The sequence below is a fragment of the Hylobates moloch genome, unplaced genomic scaffold, assembly GCF_009828535.3.
Source record: "Hylobates moloch isolate HMO894 unplaced genomic scaffold, HMol_V3 SCAFFOLD_1, whole genome shotgun sequence".
Lineage (NCBI taxonomy): Eukaryota > Metazoa > Chordata > Mammalia > Primates > Hylobatidae > Hylobates > Hylobates moloch.
The window spans coordinates 20,088,864-20,108,962 of record NW_026652276.1 but is presented as its reverse complement, the minus strand read 5'-3'; positions in this window follow the sequence as shown (position 1 = coordinate 20,108,962).

The window sequence follows — 20,099 nt, the reverse complement described above, 5'->3', positions numbered from 1 at the left end:
AAGGGCTAGTGTGGAGGGAGGGATAAATAGACAGGGCAGAGAGCATTTGTAGGGCAGTGAAACTACGCTATTCAATACTATAATGATAGATACACGTCATTATGCATTTGTCCAAATTCATATAATCTAAAACACCAAGAGTGCACCTTAATGTAAACTATGGACTTTGGATGGTAATAATGCATGAAGGTAGGTTCAGCAATTGTAACACATGTACTACTCTTTTTTTTTTTTAGATGGAGTCTCGCTCTGTCACCCAGGCTGGAGTGCAGTGGCGCATCTCTGCTCACTGCAAACTCCGCCTCCTGGGTTCACAGCATTCTCCTGCCTCAGCCTCTCAAGTAGCTGGTACTACAGGCGCCCATCACCACGCCCAGCTAATTTTTTGTATTTTTTTTTTTTTTTTTTTTTAGTTAAGACGGGGTTTCACCATGTTAGCCAGAATGGTCTCGATCTCCTGACCTTGTGATCCACCCACCTTGGCCCCCCAAAGTGCTGGGATTACAGGATTGAGCCGCCGCACCCAGCCACAAATGTACTACTCTTGTATGTGATGTTGATAATGCATGTATGGGGCACAGCCGTATATAGGAAAGCTCTGTACCTTCTGCTCAATATTACTGTGAACCTAAAACTGCCCTAAAAATAAATTCTATGAAAAAGGATAATCTGTCACTAAAGGAAAATTATTGTTAACATTTATGTGTATCTCCACGAATCCAAACATTCATACAAAATAAAGTTATATTACAAAGCAAAGTTGTAGTATACAACATCAAATATTCTTCCCTAACTTTATTATCCATAAATGCATGGCATTCTTGTCAGTATATACCAAAACTTATTTAAGCATTCTGTTGTTTTTGGAAATATAGATCATACCCAAGTTTTCTGTTTATCCATTTGTATTTTGCTTCCATAAACAAAGCTGCAAAAATATTCTGACAGCTATATCTTTCAGTGTGTTTACAATTAGTTTACTTGCATTGTTTGGAAATAAGATTTGGCATACATAATCAAATAATTTATTTAATCTAAAGGTAAAGTTAGAGGTGTTATCATATTGTGACTATGATCTCTTCAGAGCACAGAACTTTTGGCTAATAATAACAGTAACAGTAGCAGCAATTATTATTGTTGTTGTTTTTGTTTTTATTTATTGGGTATTTAGGTATCAAGCACTATGCAAAGCACTTAACAAACAAAGCCTCATTTAATATTTATAAAGCTTTCATGAAGAAGGTATTATTATCCCATCAATTATTTATGAAAAAAATGGCAAAAATTGAATGCATCACAGTCTTTAGGTAAGCTGTTTTAGTATCAAAATATTGTTATATCTATTCAGTTGTTGGTATTGTCTACATTGTATATAGCTATTTATGTAAACTTTTAATCATAAAAAATTTCAAACATATATTGGCCTAAATTTCTCACCTGCATCCATACTTTTGGCCACAGAACTTTGTTGCACTCTAACCTTCTGCCATGTGACTTGCTGAGGTCAATAGAATGAAGCTACTTTGAAGCCAAGGCCTGTAGAGGCTTTATGTGTTTCACTTGTCTTCTTGCACCTGTCACAGAAGTAAATGTGTGCCTGTCTCGGCTGTTGAAGAATGAGAGGTTTGTGAAGCAAAGCTGAGATGCTTCAGTCCTCCAACCATGGACATCGTCAGGCAGCTGACAGCCAGCTAACCCCCAGACATGAGAATGAGCCCAGCCAAGATCGGCAGCACCACCAAAGCCACTAACAGTCAACCACAGAGGTGTGAGTAATAAATATTCATTGTGGCATGCCACTGAAGCTTTGTGATTGTTTGTTATGAAGCACTACTCTAATAGCTAGTTGATACACATAAAAGAATAGAGATAATATTTTACCACACCCTCATGCATCTATCATCCACTTTCAACATCATTCAATACATGGCTCATCTTGTTTCCTATATAGTCACTACTTCCATCCGTATTATGTTGAATCAAATCCCACACTCTGGATTTTGTTTTTCACAGACCTGTGGTGTCATTTGCCATGTTCTTCTGCCCTTTAATTTCCCATAAACTTGTGGTTTGATCTAAAGATTCAGATAAGCTCAGGTTTCATTTTTAGGCAGCGATACTTCAGAGCTAGTTATAAATTCATTTTGCATCACCTGGGGAGCTTGCCATGTCTAGTTAGTATCTTTCTCTCTTTGTGATGTTAATATTGAACAGGCATTCAGGCATTGCAAATTTGATTCATCTATTAGAGACTTCTCACAGTGTTTCATCTAACAGTTTTAGCATATTATAAGGGTCTTCACCCAGATGGGTTATTTTATTCTGGGCTGCCAAAAAGTGATATTTTAATTCTATAATTCCTTATGCATTTATTACTTGGAATTTATCTGTAAAGACGGATTTTCTCTTCATTATTTAGCTATCTTAATGTACAGATGGCTCAGAACTAATTCTCCCCCTTTATTGATTAGTTCTCAGAAGAGTAAATTGGCTTCTAAAAATCCTCCAAATATGACTAATGAGTTTGAGTATTTTTGAGAAACATTAATGAACTCAATGATGTCAGCTTAGTTTGCATATTTAAACCCATTGTAGTAATTACACATGCATTTTTTAAAAGAAAAAATTATAAACATCATGTTTTGATTCTTTTATATCACTACTATATATAGTACATTTTTATTTCAACCAAGCCTATCTTTAATATTGTAATCAGGTGTACTGATTCTATTCTCCTGACTGTTTTTAGCTATAAAATATATTTATTCCATTTATAATGAAAATTATTTTGCTATCAGTCAGTCTTCCGGATATTCATTGTGAGTAAAAATGTCTTCTCTTGGGGATATTTTTTAAAATGGTCTATTCAGGGAATTTGTTAAGTTAATTGACTTAATATATTTATTAAGCTCTATGTAATTCAGACATCAATGCCATGGCATTATCTCTCTCTCTCTCTCTCTCTCACACACACACACACACACACACACACACACAAATTTCTCCTATTTAGAAACCTATTTGGACATTATTATTTTAAAGAAAGTTCTAGGAGAGGATTAGAAAATATCGTGTGCGTGTGTGCAAGATTCCAGCGACTAGAGCTGCTTGACTTGCAGAAGAGCTTTAGACACTTACGAAATATATGAGCTCAAGGCCAAAGAACTCTGAAATTTCCTGGGTGTGGTTCTTGCCAATGTGACAAAAGTTGGTTTACTGCCACTAGGAAAGTCCTGGCAAAATGGAGGGTATAAGGAACTTTCTGTACCATTTATTCACATATCAGGACAAATATATGGTAAACAGGAATTGGCTCTTCAAAATGCAACTGACCACCATCCTCTACCCCAATTCTACCCCATTAATACTTTCTGCCCCTATACAGGATAGTCTTCTCCTGCACCTAGCTTCATTTCTAATTATTTACATTTCTTATTTCATAGGAACATTTGGCTAATAAGATTATACCAGATCATCCACCAATGTGCCATCCTAACTATATAAATGACAGAGATCTGAAGATCATTTTATCTTCTATATGACAAAGTGAAGGTTATTTACCTCTATACTAAACATGTACTGGAATTGATATCATTAAATTTTGCCTTATAGTATAATAGGGAGACGTTTCCATAAGCAATGCATATCTATTGTAGAAAGATTGGAAAATTCTGAAGAGCACACAGAATAAAATAGAAATCATGTGTAATCACACAGTTCCAATATTGCTACTCTTATCGTGTTGGGGTTTTTGTTCTGCATCTTTTTATAATATGATACCAGTTTTTGATGATCCACTGTGTTAGTTTGTTCTCGCACTGCTGTAAAGAAAGACCCAAGACTGGGTAATTTATAAAGAAAAAAGGTTTAATTGGGTCATGGTTCTGCAGGCTGTACAGGAAGTATAGTGGCTTCTGCTTCTGGGGTGGCCTCAGGAAACCTACGATCACGGCGGAAGATGAAGGAGGAGTAGCACCTCCTATGGTTGGAACAGGAGCAAGAGAGAGAGGGGAGAGTTGCTGCACACTTTTAAACAACAAGACCTTGTGAGAACTCTTATCAGGAGGACAGCACCAAGGGGATGGTGCTAAACCATTCGTGAGAAACTGCACCCATCATCCAATCATCTACCACCAGGCTCTGGAGATTACAACATTGGAGATTACAACTTAACATTAGATTTGGGCAGGGACACAGATACAAACTCTATCATCCGCCTTAATTAATTTCTGAAACTAGGTGAGAAAAAGACACATTTTGAAACTTTGATAGTACTTCCTCCCTTAAAAGCAAAAAAAAAAAAAAAAAAAAAAAAGGTCCAACATGAAACTAAAATGTTTCTGTGCACAAAAGGAAACAACAAAATGAAAAGACAACCTACAGATTGGGGAAAAAAGTGTAAAGCATCTATTGAATAAGAGGTGGATATCCAAAATTTATAAAGAACTCATACAACTCAATAGCAAGAAAACATATAACATAATTTTTAAAATGGGCAAAGGACCTGAATAGACATTTCTCTAAGAAAGATGTAAAGATGGCCAACAGGTATATAAAAGGATGCTCAACATCATTATAAGGGAAATGCACATCAAAACCAGTATAAGAGGCTGGGCCTGGTGGCTCACGCCTGTAATCCCAGCACTTTGGAAGGCTGAGGTGGGCTGATCACTTGAGGTCAGGAGTTCAAGACCAGCCTGGCCAACATGGTGAAACCCTGTCTCTACTAAATACACAAAAATTAGCCAGGCATTGTGGCAGGGGCCTGTAATCCCAGCTACTGGGGAGGTTAAGGCAGGAGAATCGCTTCAACCCAGGAAGCGGAGGTTGCAGTGATCCGAAATCGTGCCATTGCACTCCAGCCTGGGCAACAAGAGTGAAACTCCATCTCAGAAAAAGAAAAAAAAGAAAACCACTATAAGATATCACTTCGTACCCATTAGGATAGCCGTTATCAAAAAGACAAGAGACAAGTGTTAGCAAGTGTGTGGAGAAAAGAGAACTCTTGTACACTGTTAGTGGGAGTATATATTGGTGCAGTCACTATGGAAAACTATATGTGGGTTCCTAAACAAACTAAAAATAGAATTACCATATGATCCAGCTACTCCTCTTAAGGGTATATACCCAAAGGGAATAAAACCACCTTGAAAAAAAAATCTGCACTCCCAAGTTCATTGTAGCATTATTCACAATAGCCAAGATATGAAAACAACTAAAGTGTCTGTCGACAGATGAATGAATAAAGAAGCTGTGGTGTGTATATATACAATGGAGTGTCATTCAGCCTTAATAAAGCAGACCCTGCAGTTACCACAAAATGGATGAAGCTGGAGGACATCATGCTAAGTGAAATAAGCTGGACACAGTAAGAAAAATACTACAGAATCTCACTTTTATGTGGAATCTAAAAAAAAAAGTCAAAGATACAAAGATAGAAAATAAAACAGTGGTTACCAAGGGCTGAGTGGTGGGGAGAAATTGGGAGATGCAGGTCAAAAGATACAAAGTAGCAGATATGCAGGTGAACAAATTTGAAGACCAAATGTTCAACATGAGGACTATAGTTAATAATAGTGTATTGTATTCAGGATTTTTGTTAAATGAATAGATTATAGCTGTTGTTGCCACAGGTAAGAAAAATGGCAAAAATTACGTGAGATAATGGATATGTTTGTTTCACTATAGTAACAACTGTACTATATATGTGTCTCATAACATTATGTTGTATACCTTACATATACACAACAAAAATTATTTTATTAATAATTGCAAGGCTATGAAACAAACCCAAAGAGTTTTCTGAATTGATAAAGAGAGTTGATCTAGGAATATATGTGAGAAGTACAGGAAGTGAAGTTTTGGTTCAACTTAAATGAAATTGATTTTCTAATATCTTAAGATCACAAATAATAATAGTATGCTGAAACCAGCTTGTACTTCTTCATGAGAGAGGATTGTTAAATTTTAAGAAATCTAGCAAACAGACTGACATCAGGTCAGTAGACTGAAATTGACCATAGTGGGAGAATTTACATCATGGAAATTAGCAAATGCTACAAACCAAGGCTTCCCACCCCACTCACATGCAGCACACTACAGCCACAGGGTATAGAAAGGTAATGTACATGACTGAACAGACCAGGTATCTAAAATTAGGGAGTGGTCTAGACTATGACAAACTGGAGAGATCTGTGTAAAGAAATCTCCTCAGTTCTAGACAGTTTGATATGGGAAAGGTGATTCAGCGTTTTCAGTCTCTGTTTTATGAAATAAACCTAGAAATCTAGATATTTAAATGTGAAATTCTTTGAATTTTAAAACACCATTAAAGAAGTTGGGAAAAGGTGCTCTTCAGCTGAATACAAGCTATGGGCCAACCGTTTTCAACTTTTGTTTAAAAAAATATGAGTTCCTTTTTCTCACTATGTCAAGCAGAGGGTAAATGTTGTGGAGAATGGCGAAAGAGAATTCTTGCTTTGATAATTCTTACTGGAGGAAGTGTAAGGCCCTTCCAATGCAAAAACCTTCATGACTTTAGGAGGCTTTTCTTCTCCAAAATGCCTTTTATTATTTGGGGGCATCACTCATGTACAGTCACGTGATATCTCCTTGTGGTCATGTTGAACTCCGCTTTATCTCTTGCACTAAGGGATACTGAAATCTGTGTGCTGGAAAGTTTGGAGACTAATGATTTCACAGCATCTTAGAATATTAGGGCTGGTAGATGATTGATAAATCAACCAGCTTAGGGGTTTTTAACCCAGAATCCATAACTGAGCCTGGATGCTGGTTACAAACCCACTGAAATTGTTCCATAGATTTCATCCATTATTCAAGTGTTCACGATCCAAAACTGGGTAAGAACCACCAATACATTAAGTTTCTTCAGTTATTCAACAAGGGTGGATAGAGTACTGGCTCCGTGCCAAATTACATGGGTAAACATTGGACAACAAGCAAAATAGACACCTGAGTCTCTCTCCTCAAGGTGCATAAAATCTTGAAGAGGAGGCACACAATTAAACAAGCAACTATAATAAAGCACAGTTATCCTGTGACAAAAGAAGCACAAAGGATTGGGAAACTCATAAACGAGTATCTATCTTAGCCTAAGACGGATGGGTCAGGTGTTTTTAGGAAGAAGTATTGAAAGAAGTGACATTTAAATTAAAATCTGGAGGAAGAGTAGTAACTGGCTATTTGAAAAGGTGGTTATCTCTCTAAATAGTTCAGAGCCAGACTATAAACAACAATTTCATTTAACATAGAAACTGAGACCTAAAAACCTAGAAAATCTTCCTTAAGTGACTTGAATACAGCATATACTGAAGAAAAGTTTGACATATGAATATGAATGAGTAAACAAACAATAAAAACAAAGACTCCTCTGTTGCAGAAAACTGAGAAAGCTCGTTTACCTCTCATCTGGGATTTATCCACCCATGTTGGAAACTGAGAATGCAATATCCCAACATCATGAGGAGAATCAATTAATCAACCCAATGAGGCTAGTTTTTCCATAGATTGTGGCTTTGGCTGACTTGGCCTTATTCTTTGCCTGTTGGAATTGTTCCTGCCTCTACATGCAGCCCTGCTTCTTAACCCATCATAAGTTTGAGCAGGAAGAATAAAAGAATGAAACAGTGGACCCCACTTTTAAGATGCCCAATACACTTTCCTTTCTTTGTAGGCTTGGATATAGGAAAACATTATTTGTATACCCCTAAATTTTAAAGAACTTCTTGGGTAAGAAGCCTTGCTCATGCCTTATATTTTCAGATCAGATCTTTTCAGACTTTCTTTTTAAAAATGCAGTCATTAAAATATTCACTTTTGGTCCCTTTTTTCTTCCTTATGACACCTGCTACATGATTATAAAACCCCCAAACCTCTGAGGAATTCACTTTTAAGGAAATAAGTATTAATAAAAATTGTAATTGTATGTCAGATAAAACATTTTCTGTCATCTCTGAGACATTTGGGTACCAAGGGTCCCAAGATTCTAAAGAAAAGTTATAAATACCTACCTGTAAGACTTGCTAAAAGTTGGCCAAAACCTTAATTGGGACTCTTATGTTACTTATCCTAACTACAACACTTTGAGAGCAAAAGAGGGCACTATTAGTAATTACACAGGGTCAAGAGGTATAAACCAGAATACATGATAACTTTAAGGCAATATTTCTCTCCAGCCCAAACAAAAGACAAAGAATGATTTTTAGCCCCTTTCAAGGTAAATGAAGGGGGATCCAAGAGTAATTAGGATATTTTTTCCTTAACACCTGAGTGACTGTTGAAATAAAGTAACTCACAGGTTATAGTTGAATGGTAGCCTCCAAAAATAATATCTATGTCCTGACTCCCAAAACTGTTGAATGTGACCTTATTTGGAAAAAGGATCTTCACAGATATAATTAGGAATCTCAAGGAGTGATCATCCTGGATTACTCAAACTGGCCTTAAATCCAATGACAAGTTTCCTCATAAGAGACAAAAGAAGAGAAGGTAAAAATACAGAAGAAAAGTCCATATGAAGATAGAGGCAAAGATTGAGGACCAAGGAGTGCCTGGAGCTACCAGAAGCTGGAAGAAAAAAGGAAGGATTCTCCCCTCAAGACATTGGAGGGGACATTGTCTCACTGATACTTGATTTCAAACTTCTGCCTCCAGAACTGTAAAAGAATAACATTCTGCCATTTTAAGCTACCAAGTTTGGCATAACTTGTTACAGCAGCCCTGGAAAATTAATATAAAAACCCATAAAAAATGGAGCACAAGAGAATTTTGGGGAAGATTCTTATTTTGAGTTTAAAGTTATAGAGCCTCATGTCTGACCCCTGCAATGTCAAGGAAAGGAGAGAAGGCCACAGGCAGAGCAAGTTGCACTTCCGCAGAGAGCAGAGCAAAGATTCATGTTTTCTTTGGACTAAGTAAACACCTCTGTGGTTTGTAATGAAAAGACCATTAGATTTTTAATGAAAAGACCATTCCCAAGAGGTCTGCTTTCAGAGATAAAGCAACCCCAGGGATGGACTGCTAGGGCCAGAGCTGAGGAAGTGTATTAGTTATCTACTGCTATATGACAAATAATCCCCAAATTTATCAGCATTAAACAACACATGTTTAATGTATCACACCATTTCTAAGGATCAGCAATCTGGGAGCAGCTCAGCTGGTGATTCTAGCTCAGAGTCTCTTATGAGATTGCACGCAAGCTGTCATCTGGGGCTACCATCATCTGAAGGCTTGACTGGGGCTGTAGGATCCACATTCAAGTTCACTCACATGGCTGTTAGAAGGTGGCTTCAGTAGTCTTCATAGGGTTGCTTGCAACACAGTTGCTGGGTTCTTCAGGAGCAAGCAATGTGGTAGAGAGGGGTGGGGAGAGGCCAAGAGGGAAGCTACAGTATGTTTTTTTTATTATTATTTATGTATTTATTTTATAGAGACTGGGTCTCACTATGTTGTTCAAGCTGGTCTTGAACTGCTGGCCTCAAGCAATTCTCCTGTCTTGGCCTCCCAAAGTGTTGGGATTAGAGGTGTGAGTCACCATGCCCAGCTGCTACAGAATGTTTTATAATCTAATCTTGGAAGGATATACCATAATTTCTCCTGTATTAAATATCAAGGGTGGTATAATGTGGGACTACACAAGGGTGAATACCACAAGAGAGGTAATTATTGGGATCCATCTGGTGGCTTCCACAGGCAGAGTTGTAAAGAGAAAGTGTATAGTAGCCATCAGGGATTTGTGTCATCAGGAGGTAACCTGTGATTATAGCAGTTACGGAGTGGCCTTCCAACACACCATGAAGGCATCACAAAGAGAAAGAGCCATTGGAGGCCTAATATGACAAAGGGCTTCAATAACCAAGAGAGAACTATAAGCACTATAGATGACACCTTCTAAGTTCAAAGAACTTTACCCCCTTCTCCTTTATTTTCTTTCCCCACCATTCTACCTTCATAATGGAGTCAGAAACAGCAGGAGTGATTGGAGAGAAAGCAAATCAAAGAAAAGAGAAAAAAGATGGATAATGATACTTGCTTCACAGCCCGTCAAAGGAAATTCAGAGGAAGTATGAGTTGGTAGAAAAGTAGAGCCTCTGAATTTGATGAAAATTTGAAGTTTTTATTTTGCTTTTTATTATGAAAAATTTCATTCATTTGCAAGAGTAGAGAGAATAGCATAATGACCCCAGCTTCAGCAATTGTTAACATTTTGTCACCTGCTCCTTTATTCATGGCTGTGTTCCTCTTCCTCTGTTTTCATTTTTTTCTCATCCTCTATGATCTCTTAGACTTTTCTGACCAACATTGCCCAGAGAGCTTCTGTTTTTCTGAAATTCTGGTTAAGTTTCAGTAGAGCCTAGAGCCCAGATTTCAGAGTATCAACATCCTTCTCTCTGTTCTCATCTTGAGGGCTCCAACTGATGCCAGTATTGACTAACAGATTTAAGAAAGAGAAAGAAAGTGGGGAACAGAAGGGACAGGACAAAATATGGACATCAACAACTAGATTCAGAAACAGACTTCCTGGACTAGAGCAGGAGGGTTATGGATAGCTTGTGCTCACGACTGGCCAATGTGCAGAAGCTGCTGAAAGGCCTGGGAGTGATTTTATATTCTAGGTGCCAGGAGAGATCAGGATAGGCAGTACAGTGAAAAAAATCTAAAACTAAAAGTCAAGAGTGGGTGTTCATTCCAGATCTGCTTCTAATTTTCAATGCAACCTAGGTCAAATCACATCTCTCTGGTCTCCAGGGTCTTCTTTTGCAAAAATCAGTGGTAGGAATTGACAAGCTAATTTTAAAATTCATCTAAAACAATCTCTTTCAACATTATTATTATTAATATTAATATTATCACCACTCTAAAGAGCCCTTTTAATTTTTTTCTAATCATCCCTCTATAAAATATTAATACCACCGATATGTATCTGTTTATCTATTGCATTTATATCTGGTTTTTCTTATGCATAAAACAGTAAGTTTTTTTTGCTCACTAAAAACTAATTTTCACCCTCTTGGGGGTGATATCACACAAGTCATTTAGAATGTATGGTCTAGAATTTAAAAGGTAGAAAATAATTTGAAAAAAATACAGAAAGACCACTTTCCTAACCTAACATCAAAACATGCTAAAAATTAAATTAATGAAAAAATGTGTCGGTATAACAATAGAAAATGAAGCAGAATAGCATCTTGAAATATATTCACATATATATAAAATATTTAGGAATTCATTTTGATTAGCTTGGCATTTCAAAATCAGTGAACAAAAAATATTTAAAAAGTGATTTTGGGGAAATAGACAACCACTTGGAAAAACTAACTAGATTCCTGCACCATCTGCACAAATAAATTGTAGGCAGATTAAAGAGTTACATCTAGGCCAGGCATGGTGGCTCACACCTGTAATCCCAGCACTTTGGGAGGCCGAGGCGGATGGAGCGCCTGAGGTCAGGAGTTTGAGACCAGCCTGGCCACCTGAGACCAGCCTGGCCAACATGGTGAAACCCCATTTCTACTAAAAATTCAAAAATTAGCCTGGCGTGGTGATGGGCACCTGTAGTCCCAGCTACTTGGGAGGCTGAGGCAGGAGAATCACTTGAATCCGGGAGATGGAGGTTGTGGTGAGCTGAGATCACATCACTGCACTCCAGCCTGGGTGACACTGTGAGACTATGTCCCAAGAAAAAAAAAAAAAAAGGTTAAATCTATAAAAATTTTATAAAAGATTTGGAAAGTACAGAAAATATGTTTTATATGTTAATTTTTTCTATTATTTCATAGGGGCTTTTTTCATTTAAACTTTATCTTATCGTCTCTTTATATTGTTCTAATATTTTTAGTTCTCTGGGGACTTTTTCTCATGTGTATTGTATGTACAGACATCCTCTTTTTCTCTCATGGTGATTTCTCTCTTCTTGTGGTTTGTAATTTTTTAGTGTGAGCTCATCTTTGGTAGAATTGGGCCCTAGTTTATGAAAGCAGACCCATAGAGTGCTTTTGCATCTGTCTCATCTGAACTCCCCAGGATTCTGCACTCATACATATATTAATTAATTCTTGTTTGGGAATCTCATACCACACGGGGAGTGTAAATTAATATCTCATAAAGTAGAATAGCAGAGGGGTTTCAATTTCTCCTGGTAGATCTTTTCCTCTCCACTGAAAGTCTGTAGAAGACAGTGAAGTTCTTCCACTTTCATACTGGAAGGTCTTTTAAGGATTCTAGCTCTATATAAAGCTCTGCCTGTCTCTCATGGAAGTCCCAGGGGCACAGAACTCACACGTCTCATAAATGATCCAGCATTTGGACACCTGTCACACAGGAGGTTTCAACCACCACTTTTGTGCAGGCCATGGAGACAGCCTGATAGCCACCCTTCCAGGCAAGTGAAGTGACGTTTGCCCCTTTGACTCATCACTGCCACCACCACACCCACACCCCAAGTTTGAGTTCTGTAATGAGGCCCGCAATGAGGGGCAAAGAGGAGGGGAGAAAATAGGAGTTTTAAGTTGGACTATGGTGAGTTTGCTGTTGTTCAAATTACTGAGAGACCAGGCCTAGATGTCGTGAAGTGGTTTGAAATGAGGATTAGATGCAGTAATGTGGTTTGAATGTTTCTGTCTTCTCTAAATTCATATGTTGAAATCTTAACTTCCACAGTGATGATATTAGGAGGTAAGGCCTTTGGGAGATGATTACATCATGAGGGTAGAGCCCTTATGATTGTATTTAGTGCCCTTGTAAAAGAGATTCCCAGAGAGCTAGCTAGCCCCTTGTTCCATGTGAGGACACAGCAAAAAGATCCCATCTATGAGCCAGAAAACAGGTCCTCACCAGACACCAGATCTGCCTTGATCTTGGACTTCCCAGCTCCAGAACTGTGAGAGATAATTTTGTATTACATATAAGCTACACCATTTATGGTATTCAGTTTAGTCTCTCAAATGGACTGAGACCTGGGATATGGTTGGAGAAAAATCAAACACTGTCATATTTGTATTACAGGAGTCCAGAATGTTTATTAAACTAATAATATGCCTATGTAAAAAGATTGTGGAACTCTTAAATCAAATAAAGGGTCCATTTCACTGATAAGTGAAAAAAGCAAGTCATACAGCAACATGTACCATACAATCCCATTCACATAATTTTTAAAAAATATTCTTTTAAATACCATTCTATCTATGTTTCTGTTGACCTGCTTATTTATCTACATAAAGTATAGCATGTCATTTACTAGCTCTGTTAGCTTGAGTAATTTGCTTAGCCTCTCTGTGACCTAGTACACCTCTCTCCCTCAGTGGTAAAAAAGGAACAATACTCTTTTACCACTGTAAAAGAGTAAAATCCATAACGGTAAATACATTATGGAATTTTGTAAAGATTATATGAGTTGATTTAGGTCAATATTTTAGAATAGGGTCTGGTATTTGGTAAGTGCTATAAATTTTGATACTATTACTCTATTTGATGCATACCAAAAGGCCTGAAAAGATATTTACCAAACTGTTCATGACAATTACTTCAGGATCAAGGAGCACGATTGGATAGAGAGCCAAAAGTTCAATTTTCACTTTTTTTCCATCCCCAACCACCCTTAGGATTGCTAGAATATTTATACAGAAAATGTTTAATTTTAAAATATAAAAATAAAATAAAATGATTGCTCTAAAAAATAACCACATATCCTTTCAATAATAATTTTAAAAATAAATCTTACAAGACTTAGTGGCTTTATTTGCCACTTCTCATCCACCTGCTAAAGCTAGCACTTGTTTTGTAATCCTATATCATGAGCTATCTTTCTACATGAAAGTTTTGGCTTTCCAAGTAGACTGTCGGCTATGTCAATGCCAGCACCATCTCACACACTCTTGTAATCCCACCATGATAAATGCATTGCAAACACAATGCAATACAATGTGGCTAATGTCTAGGCTAACTTATTAACCCCCTCTTAAAGCCAGAGATACAGAGTGTATCAGCCCTTTTAAAAGTCAGTTTAGACGTGAAGTCCTCCAAGTTTCCATCAACCACACTTGCTCCCCTGAGTCATCAACAGTTTCCACTACAAACAATCTAGATTTTAGGTCTCATAATAGCAATAATAGTAACAGCTAACATTTAGATATTTCCTGTATGTATCAGCAATGTTCTCTTTAGCTGTTCTCAAATGCTCTGGTCTTCGGTCCCTTCTATATTCTTCCATGAGGATACTGAAGAGCTTTGGTTTATGTGAGTTATGTCTATCTGTATTTACAATATAATTAAGACTGAGAAAATTACAAAATATTTATTAATTTATTTAAAAATAATGGTTCAGATAAATCAGATTTAAAATTTTAAATAGAATAATTATAAATGTGCTAAAATAAATATTTTTAATGAAATTAACATATTTTTTAAAACAAATTGTGAGAAGAGTGATTTTGTTTTACATTTTTGTAAATCTCTTTAATGTCTAGCTTAATGAAAGCCATCTGGATTCTCCCATCTTCTGCATTCATTCTGTTTCGATATCACATGTCAGGTGATCTCTGGAAAACTCCACTGTACACTCATGAGATAATAAGAGGGAAAGGGATATAACATGTTAGTATTAGTATGAAGATAAAAAGGGAGTGAGAAAGGTAAGCCATTTCTTCACATTATTAGGAAAATAGTTTTGATCTTCCATAGCCCCTTTAAGGACCTTAGAATCCCCAACGTCTCCAAAACACACTTCCTCAAAGATCTAGAACCAGAGATACTATTTGACTCAGCAACCCCATTACTGGGTATATACCCAAAGGAATATAAATAATTCTACTATAAAGTCATATGCACACATATGTTTATTGCAGTACTATTTACAATAGCAAAGACATGGAACCAACCCAAATGCCCATGAATAATAGACTGGATAAAGACAATGTGGTACATGTACACCATGGAATACTATGCAGCCATAAAAAGAAATGAGATCATGTTCTTTGCAGGGACATGGATAAAGCTGGAAGCCATCATCCTCAGCAAACTAACACAGGAACAGAAAGCCAAACACCAAATGTTCTCACTCGTATGTCGGAGTCGTGGGAGTTGAACATTGAGAACACATGGACACAGAGAGGGGAACAGCACACACTGGGGCCTGTTGAGGGGTGCATGGTAAGGGGGCGGAACTTAGAGGACAGGTCAATAGGTGCGGCAAACCACCATGGCACACGTATACCTATGTAACAAACATGCACGTCATGCACATGTATCCTGTTTTTTGTGGGGTTTTTTGTTTGTTTGTTTCTTTTGTTTTGTTTTAGAAGAAATAAAGAAAAAAAAAGGAATCAAAAAAAAAAAAAAAGAAAATGCCTCTGTTGGAGCATGTTGCCTCCCGTGGCACCTGAGTCTGGGTGACTCAGTTCCATTCACATCACCTCATCACCTCCTGCTTTACAAAACACAAAAAGATTACCGTAATCCATTAACAGTAACAGAAAATCTTCTAACCAGGGATGAAAAGAGTGACATCTCTGGATGATCAATTAGGAAAAATACAATTCATAGTGACAAAGATGGAAAATAACCTGTTACAAGTGTATGGTAAGCTGAAACAATTAATTAAAATTAAATGACAGGAAAGCATTATTTGATAAATGCTAAATGTTAAAAAGAAAAATACGCTAAATGATTTCTAACTATTTTATGATGGTAATCCACTCAAATGTAGATAATCCAAAGAGAGATGATAATGACTAGATGTTTTCCAAGGAAATGTTTATTTAACAAGAATATACATTATTTATGTTTTTACCTTCTTCTAAGATAAGAGCCATACAGTAATATCTTCTAGAACAGTTTTGCTCCAAGCAGTGACTTTTGGAACAGTGATTGTATATGATGAATAATGTGACCTTTTATACGCTATTATCTGCCTCATTTGAAGTTCAACAGATGTATTACCACAATTAAATATTTCCAGCTAAAATACCAATTCTGGGAACAATTACCATAGTCATTGTGAAACCTTCCCACTCACTAATCTCTATTGTCTGTGAAGGTCTGGGCCTCCTGTGCTTCTAGTATGGTTCAAAGTATTGAGTCGCTGGACTAACTTCCTGAAGCAGGTAGGATTTTAGAGACTGCTCATGGCCTCGGCTTGAGCTATGTACCTGGACACAGTCTACACACACACATCCCACCATGAATTCTGATTATTTACCTGCACTTTCATTTTGAACCTCCTGTCTTATTTGGGACTTAGTGCTTACCACTGCTTTTCTAACCATGATCTTGGTGTTGTGTTGCCTTTGCGAGTTGATCAAGATGCTGAAGTATACGCAGCAGAAATTACCTTGGCTGATTTCAGCAGAAAAAATTATTAAAGGCATATTGACTAGTTCACAGAATCTCTGGGAAGCCTGAAGATTTTGAGGTCGTATAGTAAACAGAGGTTGTGTATGATAAATATATGTATAATGTATATGTAGTAAAGTCTAACATCTAAAATGATCACGCAGAAGTAGTCTTGCGAAGACCCGCCTACTGCTCCCACTAAGCTGTAGGTGCCACTGCTTGCACTAGCAACCCCTCTGGGACTGGGCACAGGATGCTCCTGTTAGAGGTCTATGAGGTTGAGCCTGTGCATATTTTTCATCGTTGCCACCAAAGCCACGCCACATCACTTATTCAGGAAGCATGAGGGTGGCAGGGGAAAGGCTTCTGACAAGCATGAGATGGGTCATCTTGACCACTTAATTATTGGATTTCACCAAACCTAACCTAAGTACTTTCACTACTAAGTGCCCAATATACCAACAGAAGAAGCCACCACTGTTTCCCAGTATGGCACTATTCCTTGAAGAGGGATAGTTGGCCTTGCATGGGTAGTTAGATTATATTGGACCCCTTCTATCATTGAAGGTGGCAGCTAATATATATTCCAGGTGTCATGTCTTTTCTACTTATTGAACTTCTAGTATTGTAACCATTCATGAACTTTCAGAATGCCTTTTCTATCACCACAGTATTCCATAGAAGTACTGGAGGCCATATGTTATCATGAAATAAGCATAAAAAATAAGCTAATGCCTAGAAATTAACTAGTCTTGCCATTTTCCCCAACACTTAGAAATGGCTGGCTTGATAGAACAAATGAATGTCTATTGTTTAAGGCTCATTTATGGCCCATACCAGGATGCCCCACTCTGTGAGATTGGTTGTTATCTTACAGGATCTAATCATGCCTTAAATCATCCGCCAGTATATTAAACAGACATTCACATAGGAAACACAAGTCCAAGAATGAAGAGGGTGGTGGTAGAAGTGACCTTTCATTATTATTCTTACTGCTCCATTTGAAAGAATTTTGCTTTCCATTTCCAAGCCTTTCCATTTTGTGGGTTTAGAGATCTTACTGCTCAGAGAAAGAATGATTCCATTAGGAAGTACATTTCTAGTACTGGAGACCTGGAACTTGAGATTCTCCCTGGTCATTTTTTATTCCTTGTGCTGCTAAACCAATGGGTAAGAAAGAGATCATTATTTTGGGCTAAGGTGACTGATCCCATTTCCAAGGAGGAAAATAGCCTGCTGAAACATAATGGGGAAAAAGGAGTGCTGTGTCTGAAATCCAGAGGATTCTCTACAGCAACTCCAAATACTCCCTCACTTAATAGTCCTGGTCAATAAAAACCTACAACCAACCAATAAAGACATGAGCATCAAGAACTCAAATATTATAGAAATGAAAATTTTCATCACCCCAATGAGTAAAGAACTTTGTTCACTCCATGTGCTGGGAGAGGGTAAGGGGGTCACAGAATGGAAAGTGAAAGAAAGACATGGTAATTTCTAACCTTGGTGACTGGCCATAGCAAGAGAACTTTAGGAGCTATGTTTTGTGACTTACGTCTTTATATGAAGAACACCAGTGGTAGATGACATCCTAGCTTAGGGTGAGACTATGGCCAATTTGAAATCAACCTGTGATGATATGGTAGCTTACTGAATATTTTATGTTCTCCGTATTGAGAATATGATTGTTTTATCCAGATGAAGGGCAAGAATAGATGTTGAGGAATCAACTGTTCACTGCATTCATCTACTCTTCACCCTTTCCATTCTGCTCTGTGCCCTGGCAGAGGCTGACCTGCATGGGCTACATTAGCAGACTCCTATTCTGACTTCAGGTTGACTTTGGCCAGTAGGTAGCCCTAGCAGTAGAACAGAGGAAGATAAAATCAGAGTATTTGTTCTCCCATCTCCTTACCTACAAGTTTGCCTCAAGTTGGCTGTGAATCCTCATTTAAAGCCATGGCTACTGTCAGGCAACCATCTCATCATAATTTTCTCCTTCTAGGTTCTGGTAGCTGCTCCTTCAGTTCCAGGAATTCAAACTCCTTCCCACTCTTTTGCTAGCTTCAGAATGCTTCATTATCCATTGAGGATTTCCCTACTCTTAAATAGTTCTTTTATTAAGCTCTCTTGTATTAAACTACTTGAGAGTGCCATTTGCTTCCCTCCAGAACATTGACAGAAAAAAGAGCTAAAACTTATATGGTTCAAAATATAAGCTAGGATCTGTTTAAGTGCTTTATAAATGTTAACCTTTATAATAACTCTACAGGATACTATTATAACCCCCATTATACAGGTGAGAAAACTGAGGCACAGGGAGTTAAAAAACTAGTTTCTGATCTTTTTTGAATTTTTCTTTTCCTCAGTTTCTTTTTTAATTCGATTTCCCTTATTCTTATAACAATCACAGTTCTGCTGATAAGTGATTTAGTAGACTTCAGCTTGTATAACTTAATCAAGATAGCAAGCCAACTGATCCTTTCGTTAGGATTTAATTTTGAGAGGTATTCCCATCATTATACTACTCTTCTGCTGGAGTGACACTAATCAGTCATAGTATTGGAATCCTGTTTGTTCCTGGCAGAGTTTAGGTTTTAAAATGATAAACCTCTACATTTTATGACCCTCAATCCCCATGGTGGCAGCAAAACCATGAAAGTCCTGGTTAAGAGAGATTAATGGATTTCCTAAATGTCTGCATCTGGTTTTCTAGAATGACTTTTTTCTCTAGATCAATTTTAAAGTCACAGCATGAAAATCACACATGTATACATGTAATCGATGAACCAAGGAAACAGGGGACAAGAGAGAAGATATGGGTCACCCCAAATCAACTGTATTAGTTAGGAATCTTCATTGCAAGTGACAGAAACTCAACTCCAAATAGCTTAAGTTAGAGTTTATTGACTTATACAGCTGAAAAAGAATGGATGAACAAGCATGTCTGCACCCAGGGACCCAAATGATAGTACCAGATTGTCCTCTGTTTCGTGTCTTTGCTACTTGCTATGGCAGCCTCAGGTTCTCTAACGGGGACTGGCTTCTTATGTGTAATTTGGATATTGGGGGAAGAGTGGCCACAGCCACAGTCTTACATCATCTCAGCTTAGCAACCCTGGCGGGAAAAGAGAAGCTTTAATTAGGCTGGGCTCGGTGGCTCACACCTGTAATCCCAGCACTTTGGGAGGCCGAGGCAGGCGGTTCACGAGGTCAGGAGATCGAGACCATCCTGGCTAACATGGTGAAACCCTGTCTCTACTAAAAACACAAAAAATTATCTGGGCGTGGTGGCGGGCGCCTGTAGTCCCAGCTACTCGGGAGGCTGAGGCAGGAGAATGGCGTGAACCCAAGAGGCAGAGCTTGCAGTGAGCTGAGATAGCGCCACTGCATTCCAGCCTGGGCAACAGAGCAAGGCTCCGTCTGAAAAAAAAAAAAAAAAAAAAAGGAAAAAAGAAGCTTTAATTTTCTCAGCAGTGATCTAGAAAACATCAGGAAAGGACTCTGGTTTGGCCTAAGTCACATGCTCCTCCCTGGGTTACACTTCCAACTGTGGTCAGGAGGAAGGGTAATTTTGATTGGCCAAACCTAGATTATGTTCCTATATCTGTGACCAAGGAGTGGAGTAGAATAGTTGAAATCCTCTCTAAAACTACCTAAAGGAGGGGAGGAGTGATTATCTAAAAGATGCAGGACATAGTTCCAGAAGATAGAGAGTAATAGATACTGATGCAGTGAAAAATGAGATGTTT